This window comes from Grampus griseus (genome assembly GCF_964374135.1).
Source record: "Grampus griseus genome assembly, chromosome: 5".
Lineage (NCBI taxonomy): Eukaryota > Metazoa > Chordata > Mammalia > Artiodactyla > Delphinidae > Grampus > Grampus griseus.
Genome location: NC_138998.1, coordinates 98846253 through 98859180, shown reverse-complemented (window position 1 = coordinate 98859180; position 12928 = coordinate 98846253). Strand labels below are relative to the sequence as shown.

Below are 12928 nucleotides of genomic sequence, written 5' to 3'. Positions count from 1 at the left end.
AAATGCATACTACTCAAAAACCCAGTTGAAAAATAGGCAGAGGACCTAAATAGACATTTTTCCAAAGAAGGCATACAGATGGCCAACAGGCACATGAAGAGATGCTCAACATCATTAATCATTAGGGAAATGCAAATCAAATCACAATGAGATATCAACTTACACCTGTGAGAATGGCTATTGTCTAAAAGACAAGAAATAACAAGTGTTGGCAAGGGTATGGAGTACATTGTTTGTGGAAATGTAAATTGGCATAGACACTATGGAATTCCTCAAAAATTAAAAATAGTACTACCATATGGTCCAGCAATTCTAGTCCTGGGTATATATCTGAAGAAAATATAAACATTAATTTGAAATGATATATGTACCCCAGTATTCATAGCAACATTATTTATGATTGCCAAGATATGGAAGCAACCTAAGTGCCCATCCATAGGTGAGTGTATAAAGAAGATGTGGTCGATATATATTGGAATATTACTCAGCCATTGAAAAGAATGAAATTTTGCCATTTGCAACAACATGTATGGACCTTGAAAGTATTATGCTTAGTGAAAGAAGTCAGAGATTGAAAGACAAATATTGTATGTTTTCACTTATATGTGGAATCTAAAAAATAAAACCAATAAATGAATATAACAAAACAGAAACACACTCACAGATACAGAGAACAAACTAATGGTTACCAGTTGGGGGAGGAAAGGGAGAACAGGAAAAGTAAGGGAAGGGGATTAAGAGGTACAAAATTCTAGGTATAAAATAAATAAAATACAATGATGTAATGTACAGTACAGTCAATATGGCCAATATTTAACTTTATATGGAGTATAATCTATAAAAATATCTAATCACCATGTTGTAAACCTGAAACTAATATGTTTTAAGTGAACTATACTTTGATTAAAAATTTTACAGGGCTTCCCTGGTGGCACAGTGGTTGAGAGTCCGCCTGCCGATGCAGGGGACACGGGTTCGTGCCCTGGTCTGGGAAGATCCCACATGCCGCGGAGCGGCTAGGCCCGTGAATACATGACAGCAGGACATTCACAATTGTCAGATTAAAGAATGGATTGTAAGTTTGTTGCTAAGCCAGCAGAAGATATGGTTGTCAGACTTTACTGAGGTGTCAGAGTATATGAGACTTTGAGCAGTGATGAGTGAGTTTGGTCAAAATGTTGAAATCATGCACACAAGCCATTTTATGATGAGTCTATTCTTCAATTCTACATTGGAAGATAAAATGTCTTGCTTACTTTTTCCATAAAATGAGGGGATATATATACATAAAGCATTTTTTATGAAGTAAGTGTTGTGGAATACATTTTTATTTCTAATGGTCTGAATAAAATTATATTTATTTTGCTTCTTACACAAAAGAAGAGTTTCTAAGAGAACAAGAAACTATCAGTTAAAGCTATCTCTGTCAGTTAAATCCCACAAAAGAGTATTTTTTCATTACAACAGTTATTTATAATCCAAATACCATCACCAGTTGTCCTTTAAAAGTTGTGGTTCAATCCTTCACTGCTCTAGATAACAAAGTAGGCATGCTGTTCCAAATACGATGGGTACCTAACTTACTCTATGGTGAGAACTCAGATTATGGATAGGAATGGAGCTAAGCCTTAATTTTTGGCTCTTCTACCATATGACCTTCAGCAAGTGTTCCAGGTTCTCAGATCTACATAAGAAAGTGCCCCCCAAACTTGGGGGCAGCTTCACTAGGGCCTGGAGAATCTACATCCCAGGTAGCTCACTTACCTGGCTGACAGGGTGGTGATGGCTGTCAGCTGGGAGCTCAGCCACAGCCATGCACCAAAGGCCTAAGTTCTCCACCTGGGCCTCTTCATGGCTGCTTGACCTTCCCCTTGGCCTGGTGACTAGCTTCTAAAAGTAACCATTCCAAAGGAACTCACTGTAATTACAAACACACCCAGATTAAGAGGAGGGAATATAAACCTGAGCTCTCTATGGGAAAGAGTATCTATGAGACATAGTCAGAAGCCAGTGTAGGGTGGGAAATACTGTTGGAGCCATTTTTGGAAAACACAATCTGTCATAGAAACTTACTTTATATCGCTTAACTTCAGTTTCCTCATCTTCATGATAATATGCTAGGCACGCTTCTGATCACTTTACATGAATTAATTAATTAAATCCTCACAACAAGCTCTCAGTTAGGTGCCCCATTTTACAGATGAGAAAAATGATGCACAGAAAAATAAGTTGCCTGAAGTGAAGGGTTAGTAAAATACAGAAGCAGAACTCAAAGCCATGTAATCTAGTTCCAAAGGCCATATCCTTTGTAGCTAATTTTTGTAAGAATAACTAAAAAACTGTAGAGAAAGTGCTTTGCACAACATCTGACTCATTCCGAATGCTCAATGATTATAAATGGTTTTGCTGTAGGTGTTATTACTAATACATAGTACAGTGAATCAAGGGGTGTTTTCTCTTTGGCAATGGTTTTACTTATTCGGAAAAGTAAATTTACGCTGACTTAAGGAATATGCAAAAAAGGAATAATGAAAGACAAAGTTGGAAACTGTCATTACTGGATGTCTAGAAAAAATAGTGAAATAGGAATAAGAATCTCCGATGAGGGCCTCAAAAGTTAAATAGCATCTCATTTCAAAATACCTGAAAATATGATAGACTCAACAAGCACACTTTTTAAAAGGACTGTTAAATAGGAAGGAAGTAGTATTAATGCAGGCTTAAGTTTGGTTGACTAAAATATACCTAGGAGCACCAAAGTTAATAAAAATAGCATTAGGAAATGAATGATAGAACAGTTAAAAAGTGATCTGTATTTTTAGAAAAAAATATGGTAGCTTTTTATGTTGTGCCATTATTATTACCAGATTGTATTCAAACTGGTAATAAAAATGAAAAAGGTGTCTAATCCTAAAAACTGCTAATATAAACCTTTGGTCTCCATACCCTATCTTAACCTCAGAATAAAAACACTGACCTTACTCTCACACTAGAGACACCTTTAGAATTTTAATTTTGCATGTCACCAGCCTCAGACTCCTAAAGTATTTCTGACATTATATTCCAAGTAATGCTCTGTTGTTGACACTTGTCCATCTCTCAAATAAAAGCACTTTTTGAAAATTATCTTTAACGTATAAATCATGAATCTGTGAATGAGAAAAAATGGTGGAAGGTAAAACTAAGATCTAATAGATCCACTTTATGCTTGTTAATGGCAACTTACTTGGATTTGCCAGTATATATCCCTGTTTATAAGTTTTTGTGTCACATAGTAAGAAAACAAACAAACAAAAAACGGTATATATCTTCTAGGTTGGTGTCCTCTCTTTTACCTAACCAAAAATTTAAAACTGTTTGTCTGAGACCTGGGTGGTAGTCTTTTGGTTCAGTTATCAAAGTCTTTGATATGTTAAATAGAATCAGTTCCAAGGATGTGCAGTTTGGGAGCAAGCCCAGGAGTTTATAAACAAGCGTGTGGAATTGCTTTCCTGAGCTCCTGTCTCTCCATGTTCTTCCCAGTACTTTCCGAATCTCTATGACTCCTCTTTAAGGTCCTTTGTGTAGAAAGACAGCTGGGGCTTTATTTGTTCCACTCTGCTGTGCGCTTCTGCAACTGGATCTACATCCAGGACCAAGTGAGAGGAGGACAGAGAAAAAGAAATGCAGTGGGACTCTACCCTCTCAGAACCACAGCTGCAGTGAAGGAAGAGGAAGTTTTTTCTTTCTTGAGAGTTTTGGCTCCTGTGGGCTCCCATTACTGACCACCACCACCAGTCTACCGCATGATTACTTGAGGGTTGGGCATGAGAGAACAGGAGAAAAAAAAAAGAGAGAGAGAGAGAGAAAGAAAGAAACAAACAAAGAGGGAAGGGATTTCCACATTCTCTCCTGAGCATTAGGAATTCCATTTCCCACTTCCAGAGCTAAAGTGAGCTAGAGCTCTGACTGTGACCTGGTGGCCATTTCCAGGTTTCCAGTCCACTCAGTCCAGGCTCCAGCCCCAAGCACTGGGGAAAAGAGGAAAGAGGGAGGGAGGGAAGGACGGCAAATTCGTTGCCAGCTAGGTAGTACTACAAATTTTGGTATTTTCCAGTATGCCTTCTTCTACTTACTTTTCAGAGTCCTCAGATAGGGGGTATTGTGCCCAGAGTTAACAGATAAACAGGTGAAAGAGGATGTGGTATTCCATACTTTTCGGAGTTCTTTCCTCTGATTCTTTAGGGTGAAAGTCATGTAACCTACAGTATATTTTTGTAGGTAGGTCTGATTTTTTTTTCTTTTTTTTTTCTTGGCACGCGGGCCTCTCACTGCTGTGGTCCCTCCCGCCGTGGAGCACAGGCTCCGGATGCGCAGGCTGAGCGGCCATGGCTCACGGGCCCAGCCGCTTCGCAGCATGTGGGATCTTCCCGGACCGGGGTGCGAACCCGTGTCCCCCGCATCGGCAGGCGGACTCCCAACCACTGCGCCACCAGGGAAGCCCTGATTTTTTTTTTGAATTTGCTTATTCAAGAGAAAGTCTACTTTAACATTTGTGTGGTGGAAGTAAGAAATTAGAATTCATAACAGGACACTTTTATATACATTACCTTCATGAGGACTTCATAGTAGCTTCCCTGCAAGGAAAATTAGGTTGAATATTTTGAAGCACAATCCACAGTTTATTATTAATAAACTTGTATTTGGCCTTGAGATTTTCCTTTGGTAAGTTATTAATAGGTTATTCTCAAAAAAAAATATTTATACTTATTTACCCTTAAGTTTTAGGGTTTTTTCCTTTTTATTTTTTGATTCTCCAATCTTCTCTGCCTTCTCTACTTACATGACAGCACATTTTAATTTCTATAATTGTAGAACAATATCTAGGGAAATAGTAATGATACTGCCTATCCCAGTTTATTAAATTTCCTGAGTTCTAATGTTTTGAGAAATGATGCACATCACATATTTTACTGATAAGTCATTCAGGTTTATCTAAACTTACAGACTATTGAGCATCTATGAGGGAAAAGCAGTCAATTATATTAATATCAGTTCCTGTCAGACAACACACAGTTCAGTATTTCATCAGCTGATGAGAACCGCACAGCATGATATACCAACTGGGATTTATCATGGTCCTTTGTCTTAAAGTTCTCTGATAATAAAGATAAACCTAAAAAAAACATTGCTAGCAGTATATAGCCTAACAATTCAATTTTTAAAATAAAGTATGTGTAGAACAGGTCACACATTCCTTGATTTTGTTTTAGCAGACATAAATCTGTGTGTGTGTGTGTATATAAAAATACTTTCCAGCTATATTCCAGTCAATACCCAGAGACTTTAATTTTCTGAGGACAATGAAATTACAAACATTGATAGGGGAAATTATATGGCAAGATATGTACTTCATTAATATTTGTGGTATTTCAATAACTATACTCATGTATGTGCCTTTAATACATGCTTTTCTATAAAAACTACTTTGTACTTTTTAATGTATAACCCATCTTTTATCATTATTTTAGGCAACCACTTAAAGTTCCTCAAATCATAAATGTAGTTTTTGAAATAGAAAACTGTGTTTTAACTTAGATTATTTATTATGTAATTTGATGAAAATATTTATATATTTTACATTTTATAGATCCCCACTACCAAATTACATTGTATTTGTTTTTCTTTTTATTTAATTTTATTTATTTATTATTTTTGGCTGCGTTGTGTCTTCGTTCCTGCATGCGGGCATCTTCTAGTTGTGGCAAGCGGGAGCTACTCTTCATTGTGGTGCGCAGGCTTCTCATTGCGGTGGCTTCTTTTGTTGCGGAGCACGGGCTCTAGGCATGTGGGCTTCAGTAGTTGTGGCTTGCGGACTCTAGAGCACAGGCTTAGTAGTTGGGGTGCATGGGCTTAGTTGCTCTGCGGCATGTGGGATCTTCCCAGACCAGGGCTCAAACCTGTGTCCCCTGCATTGGCAGGCAGATTCTTAACCACTGCCCCACCAGAGAAGCCCTGTATTTATTTTTCTAGCATTCTTGCTACTTTTATCATAAGTACATGACACCAGAAAATTTAAAAATCATTTCATATATATCATAAATAATTTGTTTGTAATTTCCTTATTCTCAATTAAATATACTCACTCCAATTATATGATTAGAAAGTTAGTAAAGTCTAAAATTCTTTAAACATAGTTGATTGAACATATAGATTTAACTCCATTTCCTCAGGAAACTTCACCAAAATGAGTAAGAGAATATAGAAGGTTTACACTAACAAGGGCAAAGTAAGGGAGAAGAAAATACATCACGTGAGAAAGGTCAACATGTCAACAAAATTGCAGAAAATGAAAATCAAATGAAGAAGTGGGTCACTTAGCAATGGAACTTGGTATGACTGCCTGTAGGAAGAGAAGCTACTTTCACTTTGTACTGTTCTGTTGGGTAAATGCCAAGGAATGGAATTGTCAGAAGATATGTGTATGTTCCTCTATAGGAGATACTGCCAAATAGTCCCCCAAAGTGGTAGCATCACTTTCAACTAAAATGTAGAATCACTGTAGATCTTCTTTATCCATTCATCTGTTGATGCACACAGATTTTTTCCATATCTTGGCTATTGAGAATAATGCTGTAATGGACATGGGAGTGCAGATAACTTTTTCATATCCTGTTTTTATTTCCTAATACCCAGAAACAAATTGCTGGGTCACATGGTAGCTCTATTTTTAATTTTCTGAGGAACATCCATACAGTTTTCCATATTGGCTGCACCAACTTGCATTCCCACCAGCAGTACACAAGGGTTCCCTTTTCTTTACATCCTTGCCATCATGTATCTCTTGTCTTCTTGATAACTGCCATTCTAACACTCGTGAGGTGATATATCCTTGTGGTTTTCATTTACATTTCCCTGATGACTAGTGATATTGAGCATTCATGTTGGACATTTGTATGTCTTCTTTAAAGAAATGTCTGTTCGGTTCCTCTATTTTTTATTTAACTGTATGTTTTTGATTGTTGTTGCTGTTGTTGTTATTGAGTTGTGTGAGTTCTTTATATATTTTATATTTATCAGATATATCAGGTATATGGTTTGCAAATATTTTGCCCCATTCTATAGGTTGCCTTTTCATTATTTTTATTGTTTTTTGGCTGTGCTGAAGCTCTTTAGTTTGATGTAGTCCCACTGTTTATTTTTGCTTTCGTTGCTGGTGCTTTTGCTGTCATATTCTAAAAAAATCATTGCCAAGACCTATATCAAGTAGCTTTCTTCTAGAAGTTTTACAGTTTCAGGTTTTATGTTTAAGTTTCTAATTCATTTTGAGTTAATTTTTTTTTTTTTTTTTGCGGTACGCGAGCCTCTCACTGTTATGGCTTCTCCCGTTGCGGAGCACAGGCTCCTGACGCGCAGGCTCAGCAGCCATGGCTTACGGGCCCAGCCGCTCCATGGCATGTGGGATCTTCCCGGACCGGGGCACGAACCCGTGTCCCCTGTATCGGCAGGCGGACTCTCAACCACTGCGCCACCAGGGAAGCCCTTGAGTTAATTTTTGTGAGTGGTGTCTGGTCAAGTCCAAGTTCACTTTTCTGTATGTTGTTATACATCATTTATTGAAGAGACTATCATTTTGCCATTGAGTATTTTTAGCTCCCTTGACCTATATATTTGATTGTTTATGTAGGAGTTTATTTTGGAGCCCTCTATTCTGTTCTAGTGGCCTATGTGTGTATTTTTATGCTGGTACCATACTGTTTCCATTCATATAACTTTGTAGTATAGTTTGAAATCAGGAAGTGTGATGCCTCTAGCATTGTTATTCTTTCTCAGAGTTGCTTTGACTATTGGGGTCTTTTGTGATTCCATAAATTTTAGGATTGTTTTTTATATTTCTATGAAAAATGCCATTGGAATTTTGATAGGGATTGCATTGAATCTTTAGTTGCTTTCGCATAGTGTGGACATTTTAACAATATTAATTCTTCCAATCCGTGAACATGGGGTATCTTTCCATTGTTTTGTATTCTCTTCAATTTCTTTATCAAAATATTGTAGTTTTCTTTGTACAGGTCTTTCACTTCCTTGATTAAATTTATGCCTAAGTATTTTACTGTTTTTTATGCTATTATGAATGTGACTTTTATGCATGTCATTAGAAAATTGATACAAAAATATATATAACAAAAATGACAAATATAAAATTAATATTGCTAATAAATAGCACTTATATTGGGTTGGCCAAAAAGGCCATTCAGGTTTTTCTGTAAGATGTTATGGAAAAACCTGAATGAACTTTTTGGCCAACCCAGTAAATTAATAGAAGATAAGCAACCAATAGAAAAGGATATAAAAGGCAATTCATAGAAAAGTATAAACAAATGACCAATAAAAATATGAAAAAAAATGTGGAGCATTAGTGGCAATTAGGAAACTTCATTTAAAGTAATAATATTTAACTCCACATATTGTCAAAAGGTAAAAGAGTGACTAACATTAATTATAGGGATTAGCAGGGTGAAAGATTAGGGTGCTCACTTACATTATTGTGCGTTTTAGAAATGTTTAGGAATGTAACATGGAAATATGTGTTAAAACAAATAATAAACATACCCTGGCCCAGAGTGCCTACTCTTGGGAACTGAAATATAAGTATCATCATGGGGATGTTTACTGCAGCATAGTTTATAAAGTATTTCTTCCAACTGGGAGATTGTTGACACATATACTACAAATATATCACAGTGACTTAACTACAACCATTGACCTGGAGAGATTTCCATGTTATAATTGATAACTGATGAAAACAATCTAAAATTTATTGATATTATCTCAATATTGAAAAATCAATAACACTAAATCCTTCTGTTCATAAATATGTAAACATATATCTACACAGCAGTGTGTCGACATTTTAGGAAAATGATATTTGAAGAGGAAAGAAGGAAGAAAAGGTGGTAATAAGCCAGATTTCTAAATGACATTTTAAAGTAAATGTTCATACAAAAAGAACATACATGTTATGATCTCATATATATATATATATATATATAGTCATGAATGTTTTGAATATAGAAATATAGAGAAATTGAGAGGTACTAAAATGAAGGTTTAATCTGAAAGTCGATATCTGAATAGCTCCTTCTAAAAGAAAACATTAGAAACCACTGAATCAGATAATATTTTACTTTCCATGTGCAGTATTGATATATGTTGGGAAACATTCTTATTTTTGGTGGTTTGTTTTTTGGAAATGAAGTTCACATACCCTATAAACAGAGAAATAAGGAAGTGGTAGAGAAAGAAGGGGTGAATAAGAAAGTAATTTAAAAGTTCTCAAGATGTAGGGACTGATATCCCATTTTTAACAAATACAAACAAAACCTAAAAGTACTAACTAAAAGATATATAGCATGCTCATTCTATTTACAGAATTATAGTGATCTCATATTAGACATTAGTGAATTAATCACTTGTTTATTCACTCATTCAACTTTTCAGGCATTTATAAAAACTTAAATGTATACTCAAAATATGCTAAAGCATTGTAGATATAAGAATGGTAAGGCCCGGGTCTGGCTTGTGGCAGTTACAAGAAGTTGAGGTGATAACATGATCAAGTAGTTGTATAATATGATTCAGGCTAAAAACAGAAGTGCATGCTGTATACCATTGGTGTGTGCTATATAAGAAGAATGTTACTGCCTACAACAGTGGTTTTCTAACATTTTAACAGCATCATCATTAATGTTTAAATGAAATTGTAGACTAAACCCTAATATTAAAATAAGGTAGTAATTTAAGAATCCAAATACATTTTATAAGTTCAAAATTTTAAGGTTTTCAAGGGCAATTTTGAGTTAACAAGCATTTGAAATCAGGGATAGACTTGAGAGTTGCTGCAACAATATCCAATTTGTATTTGTAGTTTTGCAGTAGGCAAAAAAAAAAATTCACATGGATAGTAATTTTAATTGGAAAGATTTTGTTTCAATTGGAATATTAAAATAATCATTCTTGAGTTGTAGTTGAATCAGTTTCAAGATTTTTACTACCTGCTTCCATCCCTTACTTACAGTAATGCAACAAGCCAAAAAAAAATCTATAAATTTGTAGTGAGATGAATTATGCCATGATCAGAACATGCACTGAGTAGACACGCATTATCTTCTGCAGGAATTTAATTAGCAGAGTACTCACATGCTGTCCAATTCAATAAAACAAATAAGTACCAAGCACCGACTTTATGACAAGCACTGTGCCAAACTGTCCTTGTGGCACTTACAGCCATTAAACAAATAACTGTCAAGGGATTACTAACATGGAAAAGGCACAGGTGCTTAGAGAAACTAGTCTAAGGAGTCAGGTAGAGCTTTCTTTTTTTTTTTTTTTTTTTTTTTTGCGGTACGCGGGCCTCTCACTGTTGTGGTCTCTCCCGTTGCGGAGCACAGGCTCCGGACGCGTAGGCTCAGCGGCCATGGCTCATGGGCCCAGCCGCTCCGCAACATGTGGGATCCTCCCGGACCGGGGCACGAACCCGCGTCCCCTGCATCGGCAGGCGGACTCCCAACCACTGCGCCACAAGGGAAGCCCAGGCGGAGCTTTCTAAAAGAAGTGAGACTTGAAAGATGACTAGGAGTCAGCAAGATGAGTGGGTCGTAGGGTGGGGATAGAGAGAAGAGATTGTTCAACAGAGGAAAAGGCTCAAAGCAGAACAAAGAGCAGAGTAAACTCAGAAATCAACGGAGTCCCTCAGCAATTCATTCATTCATTCATTCATTCATTTGCCAAATACTCATTGAGGGCCAAGTAATGCCTGATACTGTTCTAGGCCCTGGAAACACTTCAGTAAACAAAACAGACCAAAAAAAAAAAAAAATCTCTACCCTCATAGAGCATACATTTTAAGGGGAAATGGCTTAAAAAATTAAACATATCGAGTGTCAGATGTTGTTAAGTTCTTTGAAGACAGGAATAAGAATGGAGAGTAATATGGATTACTCGGGTAGGATGTAGCAGGAGTTGCAATATAAAAAGGGGAATCGGGGAAGGCTTTATTAATACGGTAATGTTTGAATAAAGACCTGATGTAAGGGAGGGAGAAAACCATACAGACAGCTGGATAAGGCCCAATGGCAGGAGAATGCTTTGGATGCCCAAGATTCTGAAGGAGGCCAGTGTGGCTGCAGCAGACTGCTTGATACAAAAAAAGAGGTAGAAGATGCAAAGCAGGGTCACAGGGAATGGATGGGGAGCAAAATCATGCAATGCGTGGTAGGCAATTAATAGGGCAGCTGGCTTTACTCTAGGAGAGTGGGAAGCCATTGGAAGGCCCAGAGCCCAGTGATAAAATGATCTGATGTATTTTCTAAGATCACTGCCTGCTGAGTTGAGAATAGACAGAAGGGCAAAGCCTTAACAGAGGGAGTTCGAGAGGGAAGCAGCTTTATCTGATGTGGTTGGAACTGTAGGCAGGGTGAAGCCATGGGGGAACTGTAGGCAAGCTATGGGTAAACTTGTAATCCAAGGTAAATATTTTAAACTTTAATGTAAAGATGATGGGAAGTCATCAAAGATTTTTATACAAGGAGATGTAATGAACAGATTTCTGTGTTCAAAACTGCACTATCCAATACAGTAGCCACTAGCCAGCCACATGAGGTTATTGCATGCTTGAAATGTGGCTAGTTTTAATTGGAATGTGCTCTAAATATAAAATATGTATCAGATTTCAAATACTTTTTTTCCTTCCTGAATATATAAGCAGAAGCCTTACTCATAGATGCATTATTGTTAAATTAAGATTCTTGTTTATTTTTACACAGAACATTTTGTGAAAATGTGTTGAGTTAAAATACACAGCTTGTTAAAATATTTTTTAACATAATATTTGTCACTGGAAAATTACACTTCTTTTATTTTGTATAACAGTTTTAATTTAGAAAGTGGCCAGCAGTCATTTCTTTGAGACTAGAAACAATTAAACCCCCCACCATTCAGGACCCCGGATGTGTAGCTTATAGTAGGATCCTTTTTTGTAGGATTTCCATTCCTATGAAAATGTTCAGTGAAAATGACAACATGGATTTAAGTGAATAGAAAATGAGGTTCAGTGAAACATTTGATAGCATAACTTTAGTCACTTACATTTCATTTTCATTATGTTTTGTGAAAATTTAGTCATTAGCCTACAGTTTTCATGATTTTTGTCATATGTGCATAACAAATATACCTTATTTACTTGATATTTTGTCTACCCACTTTTAAAATTAAATTTTTAAATGAATTTATTTCAATATAATAAATAGAAAATTGTTTGCCACAGAAAAATAAAAAATGATCTTGATAAAAATGAAGCAGTGTTATCAAACTATAGCTATGTCCTGCTACAATCTGAGTCTAAGGCCATCTCTCATTTTGTTCAAAAAATATTTAGCCTGGGGCTTCCCTGGTGGCGCAGTGGTTGAGAGTCCGCCTGCCGATGCAGGGGACACGGGTTCGTGCCCCGGTCCGGGAAGATCCCACATGCCGCGGAGCGGCTGGGCCTGTGAGCCATGGCCGCTGAGCCTGCGCGTCCGGAGCCTGTGCTCCGCGGCGGGAGAGGCCACAACAGTGAGAGGCCCGCGTACCGCAAAAAAAAAAAAAAAATTTAGCCTGTAAGGAAGATGTTAAAGATATACCCACACTACCCTGGGACTTTCTCCTTAAATACTCAGAAGAGCTGAGGGAGAAATGGAATGGAAATCAATTTTAAAGGGTGTGATTCAATGTTATTTAATGCCATCTCCCAGAGCTACACAATTGTCTCCCTTAATGTGGGCATTCCCATACATTGGTAAGCACTGTTATTTTGCATAGTTTTGTTTCAAGTATGCCTTTTAAAAGTAGCAAACTCAGCTAAAATATGAGGTCCCCATTGGGTAACTTATTTTGAATTACTAATTTCATT

The 12928-nt window shown here is 36.7% G+C and overlaps 1 protein-coding gene across 4 annotated transcripts in view; it reads left to right on the top strand.

Annotated features, from left to right (window-relative positions):
- The window catches only part of EPHA6 (EPH receptor A6), a gene marked incomplete at its 5' end in the record, with an annotated part of 858058 nt that overhangs the window by 334697 nt on the left and 510433 nt on the right, over window positions 1-12928 (top strand). The window lies entirely within an intron of this gene.